The sequence below is a fragment of the Ictidomys tridecemlineatus genome, chromosome 15 (genome assembly GCF_052094955.1).
Source record: "Ictidomys tridecemlineatus isolate mIctTri1 chromosome 15, mIctTri1.hap1, whole genome shotgun sequence".
Classification (NCBI taxonomy): Eukaryota; Metazoa; Chordata; class Mammalia; order Rodentia; family Sciuridae; genus Ictidomys; species Ictidomys tridecemlineatus.
The window spans coordinates 53,920,800-53,944,579 of record NC_135491.1 but is presented as its reverse complement, the minus strand read 5'-3'; positions in this window follow the sequence as shown (position 1 = coordinate 53,944,579).

The window sequence follows — 23,780 nt, the reverse complement described above, 5'->3', positions numbered from 1 at the left end:
CTTATTGTGAAGGTAGGATCAATACTCTACACCAGTGTGGCAACAAACCACCTCTTCACATGGAGGTTTGAAGCTTCCAACAAATGCCCCTTCATCTCTCAGAGGCATACAGATGGCAGACCAGATCCACAGACTGCTTGAATGTCCAGCTAGCCACGAGACCGCTAATTAAATCAAGCTAATCTTTCTGAATTACACATGTAGACAGTGATTGGAGCATATAAACCTTTGTTAGTACATACATAAGCTCATGAACCTCGTTTTTGAAAATGTCTTCTAAAACATGTCTAGGCATACAATTTCAACTTAGAATGCTTTCAATGCTTTTTTTAATGCTTATGTTTCATTACTTTTTAAAATACAGCAAAATAATTTGGTACTTGTGCTAGTTTCCCAGCGTTGCCGTAATAGATGACCACAAACAAGGTATCTAATAAGATAGAAACATGTTCTCCTAAAGTTTTGGGATGGGCAGTCTAATATTTGGGTGTGGGCCGAGTTCTTATTTTCTGGAGGCTGCTCACTGCCTCCCTCCCAGCTGGTGGTGGTGGGTGCCGGCCACCCCTGGTGTTCTCTGGCTTAGCAATGAACCTCCTCCTCTTCTGTCTTACATTCCCTTTTTCTCTCTGACTCTATATCCTTCCCTTTTCATACAAAGACATTTATCTGGCATTTGAAACCCACCCTAAAGTCTCCTCTTGAGGATCTTAATACATCTGCAAAAGCCTTTTTCCAAATAAAGTCACTTTTAGAGGGCCTGGGGGTTACGATTTGAACATTAACCTTTCTAGGGGAGAAGGACAGGGGCCCATAGCCCTCCCAATCTTTTGGACTAATTGGGATAGCAGCCTAATATTTGCCACCTACAAACAAGTGGTTTAATCCACAAAGTCTTTTGCTTCTCCTTTTTTTTTTCTGAAACACTATGCAAATCCCTTTAGACTTGTATTTTGACTAGACGGATATTTTTAGTCAATATCAACTGAACTTTGAGTTGGTCCATAATTTCAAAATGAAGTGGCACATCATCACCATAAGGCCCACAAAAAAAAAAAAAAAAAAAAAAACAAGGCAAGACTGAGTCAAGAGTAAGTAATGACCCAAAGTTGGCTTAATGACGACCACAACAGTCAATTTCAGACTGGCAGGTAGACACTCATTTCTTAAGGTATATTGTCATTAGAAGGAGCCACCGTGGAGCCATAAAGATTTGACTAGCTTAATTTTGCTATTCAGGGAATTAAGCCAAACTGAGTTCACCTCTAGGCTAATCCATTTGCAAGTTGAGAGATGTATTGTTAGCCAAGTCTCTCCAGGATGAGCCTGCCTCACTTTCCCCATCTGTTAAGGTAAAGAATACACCTACACTCTCTCCGTGTTGTCCTGAGGATTCAATTAAGTGAGACGACGTAGACAAAGCAGAAGGAAATACCAAGCACTAGTACTTGTTGGTACCCTTCCCCTGGGACCCCACCTTGATAATTATTAAACCAATAACCTTTTCCCACATGAACTGATTGCTTAGTGCTTCCTGGAATTTTTCTATTCATGCAGAAACGAAAGTAAGAAAGACCCTGGAGTGGATGTCAGAAGTGGATTCTGACCCAACATCACCACCTCCCAGCAGTGGAACCTGATGCAACTGTCTACTTCTCTGGGTCTCTCTTTCCTTAAACACCAGATAAAGTACTCCCAAGTCATCAACTATCTCCGAATCCCTTGCAACCCCTGCAAGGCATGAATTGAATCTTGGTTGTCAAAATAAGGGCCAGGGACACCTTTGGATTTTCTCCTCATTTATTTTAGTATTTCACACCATTGGTGACTCATGGGTAATCTCTTAACTCAGAGAGTAAAATCAGCATGATTCAGAGAATAAAAACTAGTCCTACCTATGCCTGAAAAGATGATTTGGGTTTGAGGGTAAAGCAGACACACGAATATGTGGTTTTTCTGGAAGGCCCAGTGGAGAGTGTATTCGCATAGCCTCTCCTCTCCCAGAGCACCTGGCAGGGCACCAGCCTGGCTCTCACACAGTCTGGTGTTTACAGCCACTCCAAAACCTCCCAAGCATGCATTTCATAAAAGCAGGGCCTATCCAAATCCCCTGTAATGTCTCCAAAGGAAAAGAATAGAGTCAATAATCAGGGCTGTGTCTGTGAGTTGTAAATTCCCCAGTCCCCCATTCCTTCCCTGGGCTCTCACACGCACGTGCGCACACACACACACACACACACACACACATAAACACAGCCATAAATATATACACTCCCATTTAATAGACTGAGGATTCAAATTGCAGTTACAGTGTAATGAAACTATCTGCAGGGTGTGTGCAGAAGTCCACGTGTGTTCATGTGCTTGTGTGTTAGAAAGCCAGCCTTGCAAGCTCTCTCCTTTCCCTGAAGTCCTAAATTCTCAAAATGTGAGATTCCTCGGGGACATTTAAATAAACTGTCATCAGAGCACCAGCTGCATAATTTGCAGGCCCAGTGCAATATGAAAACAGAGGGCCCCTTCAAAATGTATTAAGAATTTCAAAACTGCAGCAGCAGAGCTTTAAACCAAGGGCGAGACCTTTCAAGCCCAGAGAACACTGTTCTGGTTGAAGGGCCACAAAACAAGCCTCTGATGAGGATAACACCTGGAGCAAGTCTGTGCACCATTTCTTTGAGCTACATCATCCTGAAGTGTGCTTGTGGAGGTGTGTGGCATGGTGGACCCAGGGTGGCCTAGGGGTTAAAGTGGCATGGTTTGCATCCTGTTGGACCCTGTACTCAAGGCTCTCACTAGAACACTACCAAACACCATTTTCAACTTCAACTTGCTGCCTATTAAAGGGGACCGGGAGACCCATTTCCCTGAGTTACAAAGAGGATCAAATGCATCGAGACACGGGAAACCCACAGGACAAAGCCTGGCACTTCATGGGCATTCAAAATGCTCTTCCTTTGGACTCAGATCCTTCAAAACGGTGTTCAAACCAAAACACACTAAATGCTAACAGTGGACCTGCTGTACTGGGGATCACAGGAGATTTAGATCTGACATCAAGTTTCCAATGTGTCACTTCTTTTACCTCAAGTGAGGTTTCGCCCTTGGGTGGGAAAGGATGGCTGCAGGAGCTGGGAGTGCAGACGGGGTACAAGGGAGAAAGGGGATAGGGCGGCAGAGAGTGAGAGAGAAAGGTTCGCGCTGGAGCTTGAAGAGTCTCGCGTCCTGTTTTCCTGGCTGGGACAGCCAACTTTTTGGCAGCCAAGTTCCTGGAGTGGGGCCCAGGGCTCCGAGGCTCCCATTGGTCCGCCGAGGCTGTTGCTATGCGGGTGGACCAATAGCGCGCGAGGGCGGCGGAGCTCCTCCCCCGGGCCGCGGCAGCTCACGCCCAGCTCCCTGGCTCCCTCCCTCCCCGGCCTCGCCTTTCCCTGGGCGGAGTTGGGGGCGCTACCAGGCCACCTCCCAGCCTCGCCCACAGCTCTGGCCTGTGGGGTGCCTCACCTGCCAGACCCGTCCCTCCTCTCTAGCCTCCCCTCGTCCTCCTGGCTTTGCACTGCCTGGAGGGACAGGGCGGGGCGCGCAGGGATTTCTCTGTGCAATTGTGTGACTTGTGTTTTAATAACTTTATCAACTCAGCGAACTCTCTGCAGACCACCAGGTGCTCTGTTGACACCGTCCTTGTCCTTTTATCTCTTCAATAGGCTTCTTCCAAACTTCCAAAACTTGAACCTTCATAACACCAGCCCTAAACACACACGCACGTACTCACAAATGCAAGTTCTGGAGCATTTGGCATTGAAGAGCACAGACTCCTTGCTTCAAGGCAGGGCTTCAGTTTAGAAAATGCATGGAAAATGTTCAGGAAGGAAGGAAAACTGAGATACATGCAACACCAGGTACTTTGGCCTAATAATAATATTGGAGTCAATATTAACTATCATTGCTTAAAGACTTACTCCCTACCAGAATCTGTGCTAAGCAATTGCTGCTTCAGTCTATTTAAAGCTTGTTATATATATGGACTAAATGAGGCACAGAGCAGTAGTAAGTACAATTGCTCCAGGTGGCAAGGCAGGGCACGATGGAACCTGAGTCAGCCTGGCTCCAGAACCCTTGCTTTTCTGTCATGGTGCATGATTACAATAGCCCACATGGTACAAGGTTCCTGCATCCCTCATCTAGAGATACACTCCAGTAGAATGCACATTGCCTTTACTACCCCAGCACCAAAGTTACCACACACAGCCAGCAGTTTCCAGAATGAGCATGTTTGCCGGCCTTCATTTACCCTACCCTGTCACCAGTCACTTTGTAATAATCCATATCAAGTGGATCGTCCCCAAGTTCCGAGAAATGTAGAGGAGACACTAGTTCTGTCTCCTTTAGGGAGTGTCTCACTTTATCCTGCAGTACACATCTACCTAAGCAGCTTCCATTTAACTGGTGTAGCTCTAAAATCCAGAGAGGAAGCAACTCGGTCCAGGCTACACCACTTGTAACTTGCCACGTGTGTAACACATCTGCGACACTTGGAAGGCAGTTCTCTGCCAGAGAAAGCAAGCCTGTAAAGCAAGCTTTCCTCCAACAAATGACTGTAGACGTCTTCCTGTAAACTCAACTGTAGTCTGGGAATCCCTTACATACTAAAATTGTGAAGAACTGTTCAGTTGAGCCTATGTGAAAAATATGGCTTATTTTTCCTATAAATCTTCCTTTATTCTTTTTTTTTTTTTCAAGAGACTTCCCTCCAATTCATATTGTTAGGGCTTCACCACCGTGGTAGTCTATGTGGCATTTACAGGTGAGGCCACTATAGCACAGAGGCACAATCCCTCTGCACTCAGTTCACATAGTAATGCAGCAGCAGGCCCAATACTGGAACATAGATTTCCCTCCCACTCCCTGATCCCTAGCTAGCCCCTCTGCTCTCCATGAATGCCTACGCTTCCAAGTTATCCATTTAAAATGATAAATGTTGTGTTTTAAAACGTAGACATTGGGAATGCACAGGAGGAGGAAAAAAAAATCAGTGAGAAATGAAACCTATTCTACTTTTTGTTTTGAAACCGCATGAGAAACAATCCCAAGGCCAGAGCAGGATTGGCCAGTGGAGAAGTTTGGGCTGGCCTGGCTTGTTCCTACCTGGCAGACGTCTACCTGCCCCCAGCCCTTGTTTTGAGCCTGGCACTAAAGGGAAGCCAAGCATGTCTGTGCCCAGTCTGCTGTTGCTTAACAGGCTCAGCAGAGAGGCCCCAGCCAACCTTCCCTTCCCAGGAGGATGACCTGGGCATGCCCACCTCCTACCAGGGAGAGAGCCAGGGGTGTTTCTCCCTTGAAGACTGAAAGGAGATGCGCTTGCACTCCATGCACAACAGTATCCTGCAGTTGGTGAGAGGCTTTCCAGCTCCACCCATCCCCAGAGACTCACTGGGTCCCAGAAAGATAGTACTATCTGCTTTCCTTAAACCCCCAAGCTTAAAAAGTTCAGCCAAAACCTTCCTTAGGATCTTTATCTTCTAAAACTTTTCTTTAAAACCTATGAAACTTAAAGTTGGGATTGCAGCACGGCACATTATTGTGTTTGTAGAAGCTGATCTAATTGTTGGCTGCCTTCCCTGGGAGCCCACTGTAACTCTCTGGGCAGCCCTGAATGTTCAAGGCGTGTTTGCAAAGCATCTTTCCTCCTGAATGCTCACCTAAATCCCTCCTGTGACAACCTCCTGCTCCCGCCCAAGCTTTGCCCAATGAGTGAGCCCCCTACCTGCACAGCGGGGGGGCTTTCTCTACTGCTTTCCTTATTCTTTGGAGCCAAGAGCAAGCTAATGTTTTTTCCTCCTTCCTGCAAGGTTTCCCTGATTTGTGCTTCACCTCTAGGCTAGGGTATTTGGGAGCTGATAGGCCCTGCTTACAATCAAGTCACAAAACCCTACTTAGCCTGTCCTCCATGCTACCACACAAATGTCTGTTCAAGTTTGTGTCACCATGACAGAGGATGATCAAGGGACTTAAACTCCTTTGGAGCAAAAGAGTCCCATTTGGAGCAATCAAAATATCCAGGAAGTCTATCAGGGGCCTCACGGATGAAGAGTGTAGAGGTTGGTGATGAGGGTGGACAGGAAGAAGAACCAGCAGCGTGGACAGATATTCTTCTCTGGATCTGGCCTCCACTTCTGCACTGAGAAGTTAACAGACCCTGCTTGGTCCAATCCACTTTCTGAGGATGGGAAATTACTTTTTATTGAAACTGGTAAAAATTAGCTTTTTGAAGAACATTGGTCTTTGCCTAGAAACAAGAAATTAGGATCACATGTTTAGGCCTGGTTTTGCTAGGTGGGTACAGCTCACCAAAGGGATAAAATCCACATATTTTTCACTGTTTCCGCCATCAGCCGTGGGAACATGAGAGTCCTACCAAGTGGTGCTTTGGCTCAGGGCGACTTCTGCTTGTAAGAAAGGTTCAACTTTCAATGCCCCGGATGGAAAGAGTTCACGTTCCAAAAGCCACCAAGGTTTATTAAGTGTTGACTAGGAACCTGGTGTTTCCTGATATCACCCTGGGCAGCTGGGAGGAGACAGGACTTTACAACCTTTCTTCACAGATAAGGAAACCACAGCTCCCCACATCGCCTGCACTTGACTTCAAGTATGTGTCGGGGATGGATGATAGGACAAAGCGCCCCGGCGGCTCACGGAATGGAAGTTCTATGTCACAGGCTCGCGACATCAGGTTGGAGTAGCATTACAGAGCCACGTTTCTGTTGTCACTGTCCCACCAGCCCTGGAGCTGTCACTCCCTGAACGTGTTCAGCTTCAGCATGAATCTCTTCACTGAGGGAGTCCACTGCCTTTCTCAGTTTGGGCTTTTCAATCTCTTGATGGTTCAACAAAGCTTTTAGCTTCAAGATGTCCAATAGCCTAAAGCGAACACAACACTTTTCTTAAAAAAAAAATTTTAAGATGTTGATGGACCTTTATTTTATTCATTCATTCATACACAGTGCTGAGAATTGAGCCCAGGGCCTCACACAGGCTGGGCAAGTGCTCGAGCACGGAGCCATCATCCCAGCCCTCACATGATGTTTTTTAGGAGAGACAGATTAAATGTTTCAACAACGTTGGTGAGCACAGTCAGGTGTGTTGACAGCCAAGCAAGGGTATCAATACCGTAAAGGAAGAAGACCAGAATACCTTCAGGAACCTTCTCCAAGTGTCTAAGAACCCTTGAGACTGTGTTCATCGAATGCCCCTAAGGTGTCTCCTGCGGACCTGAAGTCTGGCCTTCTGTGCGGGAGTGAGTCAGCCGTTCTTCTCAGTGGGCTCCAAGGAAACCCTTCCAGACCTGGTCTGGCGAAGTGGTTCTCCAAGGTTCACCTTCTAGGCTTCTTGGCATGGGTCGGTGGTGACGGACCACGGAGTGGGCGTCCCAGAGGCAATGGATGACCTCACCAAGGTCCAATTCCCAACTCCACAGGCAACCCATCTTCTCTTTCACCTTCTTGTCCAGTTGGGTGCTTCCTTAAAGGATACCCATTAGCTGTGTCCATCCTAAGTATAAATCACCACAGTTCCCCCCACCCCACCACCAAATAGAACCTTCTTAATTCACCCATCTATCCTTCCATCCAACAAATGTTGACTGAACTCCCTCATGCGCAGCCCTGGAGGGATGAAGTAGATAAAGCAGGTCTGTCTCAGCTTTCATATTTACAGAAAAAGACAATATTTAAAGGATCAGTCGTAGAATGCCAGATTCCAATGATTCGCGTGATCACATTTTCCCTTCCAAAAATTCCCCCTGGCTCCTGAGGATAGAGTGGGGACAGGGAGTCAGTAGGCTATTAATACTGCCCTCAGTAGGTCGTTAATACCACCAACACATAGTCATCTTCCTAGGAATCAAACACCTGTCCCGCCCTGAGATTGTGCTGGTTTATTTGCTTAACAGTTGATGATCTGCCTTGAACTTCATGAGAAATGAAATCTCCATGAAAAGAGGGACTTGTGCCGTTCACCTTTGGAACCACAGCCCCCAGCTGAGTACCTGGAACCAAGTGGGAACACCACGCTTGTCACTGGCCTCAAACCTGGTCAGGGCAGAAGAGCTCGAAGAAACCTGACGTCCAGGTGGGCAGGAGGAACAGAAGTCCTATACCGGCCAGGGGTGTCCTTCTGCTATTGTATGTTATCTTCATTCAGAGAGCCCCCATTTACTCCCCCAGAGATCCCTTGAGGTTGGTAGGAAAATCTTTGTTTTCATAATCTCATGACTGGTGAACAATTACATCCGGGTATGGAGAGAACTTCAGGATTTTGCAACTACTTCTTTTCTTCTTTTACTCCACACCACCCACCATCTCTCCCCCATAAATAGGTGCCCCGTGTAAAATCCATGTGGTTACCAGTTGGTCCTGGAAAGCCACGAATAATCTCTTACCTTGATCAAGGAAGGGAGAAATGGGAAACTTAATTCCCAGGGGGCCTCATAGGAGCTAGAGAAAAAAAAAAAAGAAAAATGAAGATGCTGACATTGCCCAGTGCTTATGATAGTCTCTCTTTTTTAAAACAATCGTTATTTTTGTGCTCACGGTGTGCCTTGTAATCATTTCCAGCCCCCATGCTCCACGTCAGCACGTCCTTCTCTCCGTTTAGAGGGAGCTGCCGTTGAGGTCAAGAGTGTCTGAAAGCCTCCTGCTGGAGATACAGCACCGATGTCTCCGTCTAGGAGTGGACCAGCATCTAGAAGAGTCTTTGCTGGCCTCTGTAACATACCCTAAGTGCAAAGGGGGCATCCATATTCAGACCTGGTTTTGCCCACCAAGGAGAAAGCCTCATCCCCAGAAGTTATTGTCAGGGCTAGAAGCGAGGGCTGGGCTCCCAGGACGGCCTCCTCCCCCCGACTCTGTGCCATGGCACTACCAATTAACCATGTTGTCTCTCATCCCCAAACTGCAGACGAGGAGGGGGCAGTTGGATGTCACTGGAGGAGACAGAAGATGGATAGCCCTGGGAGGTTCCTCTGTCCTATCGACGCAGACACACCCGTCTCTCTGTCTCATCGCTTACATCACCTTCAATTTGGCCAGATGGACATCATGGGGGGAATTTCGTCTGGACCAGGATTCTTAAAACACTAGCAAAAAGAGCTGGCTCTTGGGAGAAATGAGGACGGGGCCATTAGAAGTTGGGAGCTGGGGCCATTAGGAAGCAGCCGGGGCTGTGTGGATGCACAGGGGGATTTCTGCTCGATAATGGGAAATGTGAACACAGGTTAGTGCTGTGATTACAGCATCCTGGAGGGGTCCTGAGAGGCCAGGGATAGATTAAAACTCACTCAGGCAGAGCTAGGGGGAAGGGACCCGCGCGAGAAGAGACATTCTTCTCCGGGGTGCTGGAGTGTCGCGCTGGGAAATGGCACACACATCTCCCCAGACCCAGGAGACTGGACCAAATTAGGGTCAAATAAATGAAAACCCAGAACAGGACTCTTTGAAGAGCTGAATAAAGGATCTGCTACACTCTGGTGCGACAAGATGGCCGAGCATCCACTTCTGGGGGACAGTTTGGAAACATCCATCAAAAACTTCAGAAAGTCATCAAAAAAAACATGCAAATTTATTCTGAGAAAATATTTATATGTCCTCTCAAAGTCTTATCTGTAAGAAAGTGCATCAGTGTGATATTCATGCTGGTGGGGAAAAAAAAATGAAAAGGGAAATAGTCTAAATGTCCAACAAGAGAGGAAATGGCTAAATCAATTTTAGTGCATTCCTACCGTGGTACTTAGCAAACCTTTAAATATAAAATCATGTTTTCAAAACAAAGTTAATGACATGGGAGAATGATTATGGCATGCTAAGTAAAAAATTCACGTTGCCTTTTGAAAGTGGATAGGATATGATCCCAATTCAATATAAAGAAGCTCAAAAGGGAGTGGACCAAACTGTTAATCATGGTTATTTCTATGCAGTAAGATTGTGGGTGATGTTTTATATGCTTTTAAATAGTGTTTAATTTAATATATCCCAGACATATTATGCATACTAACATACATAAATCTACATATATATATTTTGTTCATTCTCTTCTTTTTTTCTTAATCCTGCTTTATTCTTCTCCATACCAGTGTTCAGTGATTTACTATGCATTTAGTTGTTTATTTGCTATGTATCCCTATGTACTCATAAAATCAAATATTATTAAGATATGAAAAAGAAAAATTATAGTTTCAGAGAAGTTTAAGCTTTCCTCATTCTCATGACCACAACAAAGTCAAGACCAGGGTACAGCCATGTATCACACTCAGCCTCTGTCATGGTGGCTGATCAAAGGTAGGCCTTAGTGAGTCCCAAATGGGAAAGGGGAGCAGGAGGCTTCCCCAGCAGTAGAAAGGAAGCATTGATCGCCCAGGTAAAGGCTCTGAATCTTGCGATTCCACCAGCAAGAGATTAAATCGTCATGGCTATAATTCCCTAAGTGCGCTCAGTATCCACTAAAGGCTGGCTTTGACCATGTGAATTTAGTCAATTAATTTATGATGTTTTCCCTTGAATAACTATAATCACAGCAGATCCATAACACATTTCACTGAAGGCAGAAATTTAGAAGTTGCATTGCATATTGAAAAGGGTTGTTAGTCAGGTTTCCGTTACTGGGACAAAATACCTGAGATGATCAACTTAAAAGAAAGAAAGGTTTATTTTGGCTCCTGACTTTGGGGGTCAGAGTCCACGGTTGGTTGGCTCTGTTGTTTGTAGGCCTATGGTGAAGCAGAACATAGCAGGGAGAATATGGCGGAGTACAGCTATTCCCATTTATGGTGCCAGGAAGCAGAGAAACATAAGAGGAAGGGACCAAATCCCCACCACCCCCTTTAAGGACATGCCCCCAGTGACCTAATTTTTTTCCACCGAGTCTCATCTTTTGAATTTTCCACTGCCTCCCCAAAGTGCCCCAGGCTGGTGACAAAGCAATTAACACAGGAGCCTTTGGGAGACATTTCAGATCCAAACTATATCAAGGGTCAAATATATTTTGATTTAGAATCCTAATATGATATTCAGTCACGTGACCTCATTCGAGGTAATTTAAATTTTCCGAATCCTTAATTCTCTCACCCACAAAATAATACTAATCTTCCAAGGTCATTCTCAAGGTGGAATGGAACAATATATAAAACTTCTCATAGAGGGCTGTCCATAGGAACCGCCCACATTCACACTGGCCCCTTTCTGATACTCCAGTTGTTTTTCTAGAAACAATACAATCAGTTAACAGCTTCATATAATAAGGATCCGTCTCCACATGGGTTGGATGTTGACTCAACTGGATTAGCACAGCTCTTTTGAAAACTAAGGCAAAATGGGGACTTTGACCTGTGAAATCCTCTAACCCAGGGTGGTCCACAGACCATCAGTAACCTAACCACCTGGCAGTATTTATTAGACCAAGGTTAACGATGAGGATTTCTGAGCTTCACTAGATTCTGAGTCACCATGTCGAGGAGTGAAACCTGAAGGTCTAAAGTTTTAAGGGTGATTCCTCTGGACACCCAGATTGGAGATCCAATGCCGTTAATATGTCTAAGAACAGGGGTTCCCACGGCCTTTCATGGGTCGAAGCACAAAATCTGCATTCTTCCTCCTTATCCTCTTCTGCAAGATTTTTTTCTTTACTATCATGATGCCTAAGAATGTGGCCTTCTGGACAGAATGGAGACACTGGCTGTGTCGTGCTGAGCTCTCCCAAATGCCCTTCAGTAGATTCAACATGCTATGCCCGGTCCCAGAGTGCTGTGGTCAGCCAGGCCAAAGCCCTGATAGCCTGGTGCCCAACATGGATTCCTTCGGTCCTTGTTCTGCCCGTTTAAATTCTATACAAATAATCTCATGAAAATCAGAATCAAAGCAAGAAAATATCCATCCCCATTCCATGCCTCCCCACCAATTAATCTTTCCCCCTATTTCACCATATTTATCCCTTCCAGGCCCTGAGTACTTAAGTTTTACAAATTCATAATCATGACACCGATAGGCTTCCAAGATACGGTCCTTTTAATTTCATGATCAATTTCCTTCTCTCTTTCTCTTTTCTGCTGTTCCCTCCCACATTATAGAATTTCTTTGTGATAATTAATTCTTAACCTTTCTGTGAGGCTCTGCAGACTGTGAAGCATTTTCATGCCCATTATCTTATTAACAGAACCAGATTCATTACGAGATGATAATTTTGTTCTTTCTGGTAAAAAGTCTCTCAGCAGAGACTCATGCAACAAAGGACTTCGAAGCATGGTTTCTGGAACCAGAGAGACCCACGTTCAGTTCCTGCAGCCTTAACAACTGAGTGTACTCAGACAGGCCATGAACCCCCCCAGAGGTTGTCTCTGCTTTCCGTCCACATGGCTACATAATCACTGAACCCACCTGTGGTGTAGATACGCGGATGACAGCAGATAATCACTTAGGAAATGCTTAGCATGGCCCAATATAGAGTAGGGATTACATTAATGCCAATTATTGTCATTATCACTGTTATTAAATATATCAGGTAAAGGCTTTTAATGACTATGGAAAGTAAGAGGAAGCCAACTCCATTTGACCTCGGCTGACCCCCAAATCTAATTTGAACCAATCCACAATTTTCAGGCCACAGAGAGAAAGAGAGGACATTGAATGCTGTGGTTCTATGGGATGTGACATCTTCACCGGGGACAGAAAGATTAATTTTTGAGTTCTTATCCCAGACTTGAACATATCTGGTTCAAATTAAATGCTAATTTGCTATAATTTACAGGTGTTCCATTCTTGCTTTTTGTAGTTCTCAGATGGATCTTGCAGGCTTGGGGTAGGGGGTGCCCATTGCCAAGCTTCTCTCTGGGAAGCATGTTCTTGCAGGCCTCAGCAAACTTGCACGGTTCTAAGAGTTCAGGTTCAGGTAAGCTTTGGACAAACACCTGAGGCTCTGAGAGGCTTAATTGAAATGAGCCTGAACTTAAATGTTTTATGAGATACGCCCATTGCTAATTTCCTTGGCCAAGTTTTAGTCTGCCTCATTGTGAAGTTGCTCCTATTGGCACCCGAAACACTCAAATATTCACGATGGAGTTTTGATGGGATTCTACTTGACCTCGTCTCCGAGGGTCCGAGAGTCCTGGACTAGCAGGGGTGTGACTAGCACACAACAGGAGCACTCTCAGACCTGCCGTTTCCTGTCATGTCAACCTGGAAGCTGCTTCTCCCTCCACGCAACTCTTGAAGTTCCAGAAAAGCCAGGCCTTACCTTCTCCTTGGCCAAGTCCTCAAGGCTGGGACTAAATTCTTTCTCAAACAGAACAAGTCTGATGAACAAGGGAACAGCTAATCCAAGCATCTTGCCAAGCTCCTGTGTGAATTGGGAGTGAAACAACACGTCTTGTGAAAGAGGACAAAATACCCCTGCTGGATGTAACCCATCAGGCTACGGGAGCCATTATTCTTCCAGGACTTGCCCTTGGTGTGAACAGCCTCTCCCTACCACAGTGGAGAATCGTCTTGGAGCCATCTCTTCTGCTACCTCCAGTCTCCAAACTGTAAATGTCTACATGTATTTCCATTTCTTTTTTGGTCATTCCTATCAGGAATCATTAGACACGTGGGCCAAGAGTACTATTAGAAACCCCACACCCCCAAAGTCAGTGAGGCAATCCCTGTTGGGCCATCAGGAAATGAGATGAAAGGTATAAGCTGGTTAGACACCAGCACACTGAAGTTCCAATCCTACGTCTGTGTTAATGTTCTAGGCTAGACTTGGTGTAGACAAAGAAGAGTTGCAGTTGGGGAACTCAATGTCAAAGATGTAATATGGGAAAAAATATTGCAAGGTACAATGATGTTCATTGAAGTTCAGGAAGCAACCCAGAGACTAGTAGCAGCTGGGATCTCCTGTAACCTTCCCCCCCCCCAGGGCGGCAGAGACTAAGGATGTGGCTTTCCTCAAAACCCCAAGCCCAGAGACGTGTGACAGCAGCTTGGGTCATAGAGTCTCCTGGGTGGAGCAGAAACGATGGAGGAGAGACAAGTGTGTGCTGGAGAGAGCAGGAGGAATGATCTGGCTACTCCAGCTTGTGTTTCCATTAAGCGAAACCAGCCAGAAGGGAGTCTGGAAAATAGAGTTTTCAGGACCCAGTGTCCCCAGGCTTTGGGACTAAGAGAAAGTCAGTGCATGGCTAGTTTGCACGTATGACCAGGACCATTGTGTAGCATTCTCATAATCGCTACCTAAGAGCAAATGGAAAAATCAGAAAGCTGCAATAAGTTTAACACAAAACCTATATTTTCTAGTGCTTTATTGTGTGTTATGTCTATATCACTGGCTTCAGAGGCCATTGTAGATATTTTTTTCATATTGCACATACCTAGCACATATACTGATTGAACATCCCTGGTGTGAAAATCTGAAATCTGAAATGTTCCCATATCTGAAATTCTGAGAACCGATATGATGCCACAGGTGGATGCCACTTGGCCTCACGTGACGGGCAGCAGTCAAAATAATGCAGATGCACTAAAATTACCATCCAAAGTCACCTTCAGTGAAGCTTTGCATTCGAGGTGTGTGTGCAGCATAAGTGAATCTTCTATTTACACTTGGTCCCCATCCCCAGGGTATCTCATTACATACACACAAGTATTCCAAACCCTGAAAATGTCTAAAATCCCAAACACGTCTGGTCCCAATCACTTTGGGTAAGGGACTCTCCCTGTAGTAAAGTCTCCATAAATGTTTCTGGTTCGAGAAAGAAGCCCTGGTCTATTAGGAACACATTTTTTTTAACTCAAAGGAGGGTGGCAGGCACGTAGGTGGGGAGTGGATACATTGCTGGCTGATGTAAGGATTCCACGAGATGCTGGATTTGAATATGCCTTGTAAATGTAAGTCCCAGACAAACACGTGCATTGTCAGTGCCTTCTGTGCTGTGGGTGCCAGTAAAACAATCCAACATCTTTCTTTTTTTTTTTTCAGGGTGATGTTGACACATGTCAAATATATTAGCATTCCTATTGAAATGACTCATTTGCAGGGAACAGTCTGCTCCGAAAGACAGGAGGGGAGGAGTGGGAGAAGCACGGGTCGATTGTTCAAGTTATGATGGCCAGTGCCCTTTGGGGATTTTGTTTTAAAGAGATCAGTGACAGTGATGCTGCTGTCCTATTTCATATCCTCACCGTCGTTTTGATGTGCACGATGCATTAACTGCACCAACTTAGAAGTCCAAAGGACATCCCCGAGCTATTGCCTGGGCATGAGCTATGCCCTGTGAGATGCCAGACTTAGCTGTGTGACCCCAGTCACCCTTGCCAGCTTCCCTCTCTCCCGGGTGGGCCAGGAGTGGTGGGACCCTCCAGAGTGCCCCTGCCTCCTTCCTGGTCACTGCCCCAGTCCCTTTCTCTTATGCTTTCTTGAGCTGGGATCTGGGGCAGGCCTGGGATGCTGCTTCCTTGCCCTGCGGAGTGTCCTCTCCAGGTCGTGAGACGTTTGTTGTTGATATTGCTTGTTTGGATTTGGTTTGGTTTTCAGGGAGATTTGACTGTATTGGGGGGCTGCAAAGGAGAGGAAAGAAGAATCTATCCGTCGCAACTGAAATGGCCCCGTTGGAGCAACAGGCCTGGACCCTGCCTCTCGAGGTCTTCACATTCTAAGCTTACCTCTCAGGGAGGGCAGGGTTTCCTCCAGGCACAGGCCTCAAGCCTGTCTTAGTCCCAGAGCTCCTGCCCCGTTGCCGACGGACTCAGGGAAGGAACTCTCTGCATCTAAGTTTAAGGCCAACCTCCCATCTCTGCCCTACTACGGTGGACTGTCTGCAGGGATGATGGACAGTGGGATTTTCCTCTCCATCCTCTCTTCCCACTGCCCCTAACACACGACCCCAAATTGGTGATCAGACTGCAGTTGTCTGACTCCCATATAATTCTCCCAGGCTGAACCATTGGATGGTCAGGACCTCTGTCCCCAGGTCATCAGCATAATCATGAATGGGGCTTCACCAGGATGGTGCCTGCTGTTTCTACCAGGCCTCCAAAGACCAGGTGGGCTTGCCTCTGGTCCTCTTCTTCCAACCCAGGCCCTATAACAGAAATGCACAAATATCCACAAGGACAAGGCATGGCCCTCAGACATAGTACAAACTGATCCCATTGGACAAAAAGAAGTAGTTCAGTCTCTGTTCTCCACCAAAAAAATAAAAATAAAAAATTAGTTACAACAGAGCTCCAGCAGCTCAGCCAAGCCTTCCACTAAAGTTAGAACCTTCTTCTAAAACTCTGTCATGGGCTTCTTGGTTCCTCACGAGTTTTCCCCGATTGCTCTGAGCAGTCCTGTTTTACATATGCACACTAAAGCCACATCCAGGTAATTTTTCTCAGACAGGTGAGTCGTGTCCCGGGCTCCAAAGGTGGAGACGTGAAAACGGCTTGCGGATTTAGAAGGTCAAACTTTCCATATCTGACAAGACCTACAGGGGATTCCAATGACAGAGGCTTAGTCCTGACATGTATTACACTATTATTGTGTAAGTTTGGTGGCTTCTCCAACACATGGTGACCCTGCTCTGTGATGACGCAGTGTGGCCACATGCCCTGTCTCCACAAGGCCTGGGCTTGCATCCCAAGCTGTCCCCACCCCCAGCTCCCACTGGTAAGCACATGCCTTACAAGGCAAGGCCTCGGCAGGCACGACTTAATTCAGACCAGCTGTCTTCCCTGCTCCTCCAGATAAACATAGCCCTGGAGCGGGCTCTATCAACTTGCCCGTGGGACCAGGAGGCGATTGCAAATCTACCTCTCGAGCCCAGAGCATTCTCTCTTGGGACACTGGATAGGGCTTTCCAACTTTTTTTTCTTCTAAACATTGTAGTGGTTTGTTTCTTCTGTTTACAGTGTCACCAAAAATCTATGTCATCTCTCTTGTGACAAGAAGTCACGAGGAAGCATCCCTTGAACTTCAGCTTCGGCTACTTTGAGGACAGCGGTCTACTCTGGAAACCTCTGTCCTCTCCACACTGAAATCCACAGGTGCCGTGAAGCTTACGGTGGAAGTCAACTCAGCCCCCAGAAATCCTGCACTGTGTGCCACAGTGTCGCACCCTCTCTACAGGACGTGACGATATTTAAGTCGAGGGTGTGCTATTTAAAAATGGATTCCTTGTGGAAAGTGAAGGCAGAGGGTGTTACTGGAAACTGGAACTCCCCCTGAGAAATTCTTCTCCCATGCAGTCAGCTGCTTCCTCCCGTCTGGTAGCCCTGGGGTTACAGGGCAGGTCTGTCTGATTTCGGGGCCCTCAGCTCTTCCAAGGCCCCATGGTGCCTGCCATTCAGTTGAGCCGATGTGTGCCATAGCTCTGCAAGGCTCTGCTAGGGCACTGTAGAATTCTACTCTGAATTTGTCAGGAAGAGCCTCAAAGGAGCTTCCTTCTCCCTCCCCCTCCCTCCCTTCCTTCCTTCTCTCTCCCCCTTTGTCCCTCCCTCCCTCCCTTCTTCCCTAACTTCCTTCATTCCTATTTTTCTTTCTTTTACCAGTGCTCCTCCAGTGTAAAGACGCCTCTTCACTCCTATCAAAACGGAGTCTGCTATCGTCTTTTACCTAAGCGCACAAAAATTAATATTCTCGCAGAATTGAAGACATCTGTGGTTCATTTCCTGAGTTCCTTCTCCAGCTGCTGTTCCGTTTCTTGTACTTGGTGTCTGTCCCTAATGGCCTGAGCCTCATCTAGGGAGAACCTTGAAACACCTCCCCGGTACTTCCTCTTGCCTGAGAACCCCCAGTCCCTCCAGGGGGAGTGACCATCTTCACCCCGGAAGCCTGCTGTCCTTGAGAAATGATTCCAAATGTGCCCTTACGTCTCAAAAGTGCCCCGATTTCCCAATAAATTACATGATCTTTCTCTTCCTAAAAGATCTTCAAACTTGACTCAGCTCCTGATCTGCAGGCCTCTCCTGGAATGCCCAGAAATCTGTGAGGTTTTTAAATTTTGTCCTCTTACACCTTTCTGTGGCTTCCTGGGTTCTCTACTTTTTAATCTAGTTTCAACCTGGGTACAAAACTCAGCTTTTATTGGTGGACTCAAAACTCCACCAGGGTTCGTCTTTCAGCATTTTGGTGTGCTTTACTTCAGTTTGGAGTGCTTTCTGGAAAGGGCCACAGGCAGCTTTGTAAAGCCCTGCCCTCTGCCTTCTTGATGGCACCCCTGCTTCCTGCCTCTCCTCCTTTCTCATCTCCACCCCCCTGCTCAGGAGCAGTAAACACATTCCTCTCTCTGCCCCCCTGCAGAGTCCTGCTGTTCACATCAGGGCCCTGGAAGCCTCAGTCTGTATCCCTAGCATTTGCCAAGAAGCTCTCTAAATAGCTTCTTCCTGAAAGAAAGTCTGGTGAGTAAATTTTTGCATCATGGCATTAAACCTCACTACCTAACTACCTTGGATTTAACTGCACTTGCCTTGGTTCTTACTGCTGTGAACAAATGTGAACTTAGGCAGAAGAGATGGGAGAAATGAAGAGACGGAGGCACAAAATAAAGAAAAAGCATGAGACAGAGGAGATAAAAGAGACCCTCGGTTCCAAAATTTAACACTTTACCCTCTTGAACGCTGGTTTTCAATATTTGGTGTGGTTGAGCGTCCCAGAGGGTCTTGGTGGAAAGTTTAGATCTCTGGAATTTTGCATCCAAAGGTGTTGACCTGATAGAATCAGTAAAGACAGCACACCAAGGTCCTTTTAAAATCCAGCCTCTGTTTAAATAGGTGTGACATTGACCAGATTCTTTAAGGCACATGCCAGGGAACTAGGAGTGGAATAATGCACGGGGAGAATGCCTAGTTCTTGGCCTGGAACGAGTGTTGTTGTAATGACAAGGACGTTGACTCACTCCTTAGAGACCCAGAAAGACAAACTCCCCAGCATGCGATGCCCAATATGCTTCAAAAGGCCTTCATTATGAGCAAAGTGTCCAGTCCACACCAGGAGCCCAAGTTAAAGGCCAGGAAACAGGATGAGATGGACAACACCAACTTCAGCTGTGTCTAAAGCCAAGGTCATGACTGACCTTCAGACAGTGGCCCTCTTCCCTTCTATGCTTGCTCAGTTTCTAGCCACCTTCCTCTTTCATTTCGGAGCTGTGCCCGACGGGACCAAACCATTCAGGCCATGGGCTCACTGATGCCAGGAACAGAAAACTGCATCCACAGAACTCACAGCCGTCACATGGGCCTCCGAACAGAACTGAGAGAAGACACTTCATGCGCAGAGCTCCTATGAAATCAGCCCAGTGCATAACGTGAACAACTTGCAGGACCTCGTGACTTGACAATCTCTGGCCTACCATGTGGCCGTCTGGTTCTGTGGGTACCCCCATTCCAGGTCTTTCTCGTAAACTGCTTTCTTGGTCTCTCCCTCTTGACCTCCTACTTAGAGCTGACTACGATCTTCTATTCTTCTGCATATCTACCCACAAAGGGTGGTTATCTGTGTCCCTCAGTGAGAAAACTCAATAAATTCTCTCTTAGGAAAATCCAGAAACCCCATAGCACAATTTTTCTCAATGTTTGTGATTTTTTTTCTCCCCACTTGCCTCAAAGCCCTTACAAGTCCATGGCCTTCATTCTCCAGGAATTAGAGAGCCTCCTAAGACTTCCTGAGGGTCCCTAGGCATATCCCTCTCTCAGTTCTCAGAAATAAGGAAGAGAACATTAACTTTCACCTTTTGAGTCAGTGAAGGCAGGCATTGTTCTCCACGTGGAAGAGAAGTTGAATGTCCTGTGGGAACCCACCAGTGACTTTGCACAAGTTCACATCTGGACAGTTCTATAGAGGACCCGTACAGAGGTCAATGCCCTTTGTATCCCCAATGGGTCTCTTGGTCCTGAAAACAAGTTTGGGCATGATCTATTTCACAGGCTCTAGTTAATTCAGAGACCACTGGCCCAGTGACTTCATCATCGATAGGAATGATACATAGATAGTAACTCACAATTCCTAAGCAGGAGTATGAGGATACTTATTTTGAGTCTCATAATTCATTTTTGATCATAAAGAGAAAAAAAGAGAAAAACAAGCAAACTTTTGGTGAGAAAGAACTGTTTGGTGTGTGTTGAGCCCTGATTCACAACTTACTTAAAATAGATGAAAGCAGGATGATGCACCTTGCAGAGAGATTTTCACCCTGCCTTGCTGTGCGGCTTGTTGGTAGATGGGACTGAACCTGCTTTAGTGTTCTGGAAGCCGGGCTGAGAGGGCTCGCTGTGTGCCAGCCTCTGACATGGGCCTTCCCTTTGGCTAGGGATGTGGAAAATGTACCAGCAGCCTCCTTCGCATTGTCTAACTCGCCTTGGGATCCTTCCCTCAATATTGGGGGTAGCCTAACGTGACATATCTGTAATTAAAGGGTGATGTCAGTTGACACAATGCCACAGAGCCCAGTTAAACATTGTTCCTTAGAAAATAAGAACAGGATTGAATCCTGAAAACGTTGGTAGTGGTCCAGGGGCTGAGTCATTTGGCTCTCTCTGAGCGTCTCAGCTAGCTGGAACATGTTCCAAAGTACAAGTTCCCTTCACACTGTGGAAGCAGGAGAGCAAGAAGCAGGAAAATGTAATTTTAAAATAATACACTGCTCTAGGGATCTGCTATTTCCCTCACAATTCACGTCTAATCTTATTCATGGGTTTTAGCCCCTGGTACCCCACTTCACCAGTTCTGCCGGGTGGGAAAGGCCAGAGCTGCCGGTCTATGTTCTTTCGATATTCAACACACTGTTGGGTGCTTGGATTTTTTTTTCTTGCTTGCTTCTTGTAAAAGAGCTGGGAATTGAAAGATTAAATCTACTTTAATTTATGGGCACCTCCCATTTTGATGGGAATACTTGGAATGTATTATATACTTGTAAAAGAAATGCTTCATGGGAACTTTAAAAATGTACCCAAGTGACTCGGTACTCATGTTTGCATGACTGAAATTTCACACAGAAATGAAAGTATCTCAGGTAAAGGACAGGCAAGATGGCTACTCCACCGGGGGAGAAAGTTGTAGCATTTCTCTGTTTGCTTCTTATTGTTGCTCTAACAAGTTCCTTAAACTCGGTGCCTTTAAACAACACACATGTCTTACTTTGTAGTTCTGGAGGTCAGAAGTTTCACACGGGTCTTACTGGGCTAAAATCAAGGTGGCAGCAGGACTGCTCAGGAAAGTCTTTCCCTGGGTCTTTGCACCTTCTTGAGTCTGCCTCCTTTCCTGCATCTGCATCCTCAAGGCCAGCAATAGTGGGTCAAGTTCTTCTCAGGTGACCTCACTCGCTTTTCAACTTTAAAGAGCTTTGCCATCACACTGGGCCCACTGGGACAATCCAGGTAATCTATTCACAACTTTAAGTACACTTGAAGTTTAATTCCTCTTTGCCATGTGAGGCCACTCTGTCACGGGTTCTCAGGATTAGAACGTGGAACATCTTTGAGAATTATTATTCTACGAACCATGATTTCTAACTTGTCCTATGAAAGAAATCACACAAAGTAAATTCCAAATGCAAATGAGTCCTTCTCCATCTGTTTTTCTACAAGGGGGAAAAAGAAACAACTGAAATTGGCTTCATACAACAATTACACAAGAGGATCTGGAGTTATAAATTTATAGTGGAAGGAGAAAGGTGGTTTTGTTTAATGCATTCTGGTTAGGAGCCAAAGATTCTTAACTAAAAATTTGCTGAAAGTACTGCTATAAACAGATGACTATTAAAGTTAAATAGTCATCAAGTTATGTTAAATTCAATTTAACTTAAATATTTATTAGGAGTGAAAGCAAACATAAATGTTGAAAACCCAAATCCTTATTTCTCAACTGTCTCCTCGATTTCCAACCATGTGTTTCTGGCGGTTGGAAGGCAGTCTGCTAGGTTTCCCTAACCTGTGACAGCAGGGGCTCGGAACCCTAAGTTGCAGCATCTGGAACCAAAGAATGAAGGAAGAATAAGTATGAACTCAGAAGACCTGTCTGCCTGGGATCTGAAATAAAGTAGACAAAGATGGTCACCCCAGCAAATGCAGGAGATCTGACCCGTCATCCACATGTCAGCTTTTCTGGCTAACCATGTTCAAATAAATGAGACGGCGCATTCAGAAAAAAAATGTAGTTAGTGCCTCTTCTATACTGAGTGTTGTTTTGGGTACAAAAAATACAGACTTGCTGTGAGCAGGGCGGGCCATACTTCTTCCCTTGTGAAGTTTATATTTCTGTAGTTAGACATCGGAAATGGAGATATTTACATAATGAATAATTTTATGGCGTGTGCAATTGTCAGGTTTATCTACCCTTTTCAACAGAGGAGAAAATGAAGGCCCAGCAGATCTATTAATTTGTCCAAATACCAAGTTAAGCTGGGACTTAAACCCTGTAAGTTTGAGCTCCGGCCTGGGCTCGGTGGTGCCTTTGAAATACCAAGGCAGGAGTTTCAAAGAAGCTGCAACAGAGTAAGGCGGAAACCAAAAATTGGCCCATTTTTATAGAAACACATCAAGATTCTAGACCCTTCGACACTTATGTACACACACCTCACTCTCCAGACTACTTCCAATACTCCAAGGAGGCAAGGAGGCTATGTCCTATCACGAAGCCTGGACCATGGGACATGCAGAGCAGTGAGCAGCAAATAGCCTCCGTTCCAGAGGGCCTCAGAGCCTCCTGCAGGTGCACTCAGGAGCCTACTAAGAAGACCTTTCCCTTCCTGAAGTGGGAGCTTGCCCACCCCGGGGAAACAATTCAGTGACTGCACACAGAGATGGAGAGGTCGATCAGGCGTTTAACAACCCTGTTTTGAATACTCCATATGCCCTGGCTGGATACTTCACTGACATTTCACCCAGTTCCATGCCATGGACACAGTAAATGTGTTCCCCTGGGGACATAGTCTCAAACTACCATAATTTTGGCAGTTTCATAGTGGAATGTGACAATGCTTGTCACATTCCGCTATGAATTGTGAACATGGATGCAAATTTTGCAAGAGCTTGAGTTCAACTCAAGTTCTTGCAAAATTTGCATCCAAGTTCACAATTTAGCTAAAGAGTTATGATTGGAGAGAGATGTTTAGACAGCAAATGGCCTGGGATTGGGTTCTGGCTCCACTAATTTCAGGTTGAATGGACCTGGGGCGACTTATTGATTTTCTCCATGCCTCAGTCTCTCTCTCTCTCTATTCAAGGATATAATACCACCTTCCTTGCTAGACTGTGATAAAACATGAAGCTCACTCTAATCAGTGCCTCATATACAGTAAGCATGTAATACACGTTGATTTTTACATATCCACAGTCTTGGATGCTGGAGACACAGCAGTTTGCAGAAGGGAAACAGGGAAATGTGAGTCCTTGTCCTCATGGAACTTGCTTTCTAGTGGTGACAGGTTATTAGCATGATGAATTAAAGAGAAAGGTGGCACTTCATGTCTACAATGATAAAGCAGCCAACCTCCACTTCCATTGATGGTGCAAGAGGATGCCTGTGTCATATTCTTGTGCTCACATACTCGTTTGCTGTCTCTGTCTGAGGAGCCAGGAGTGGAGTGCTAGGGGACCTAATTAAAGTAACAGCCTCAAGAGCAGGTTCTTGTGGTCTGGACTCAGGCCGCTGGAATTGAGATCTTCACACGGCACTTATCAACAGCAGGACCTCGGACCAGAACCTTGACCTCTAGATTCCCTCACCTATAAAATGGAAATAATAAAAAGAATAATAACTATGTTATAAGGTTTTTTTGAGCATAAAATGGA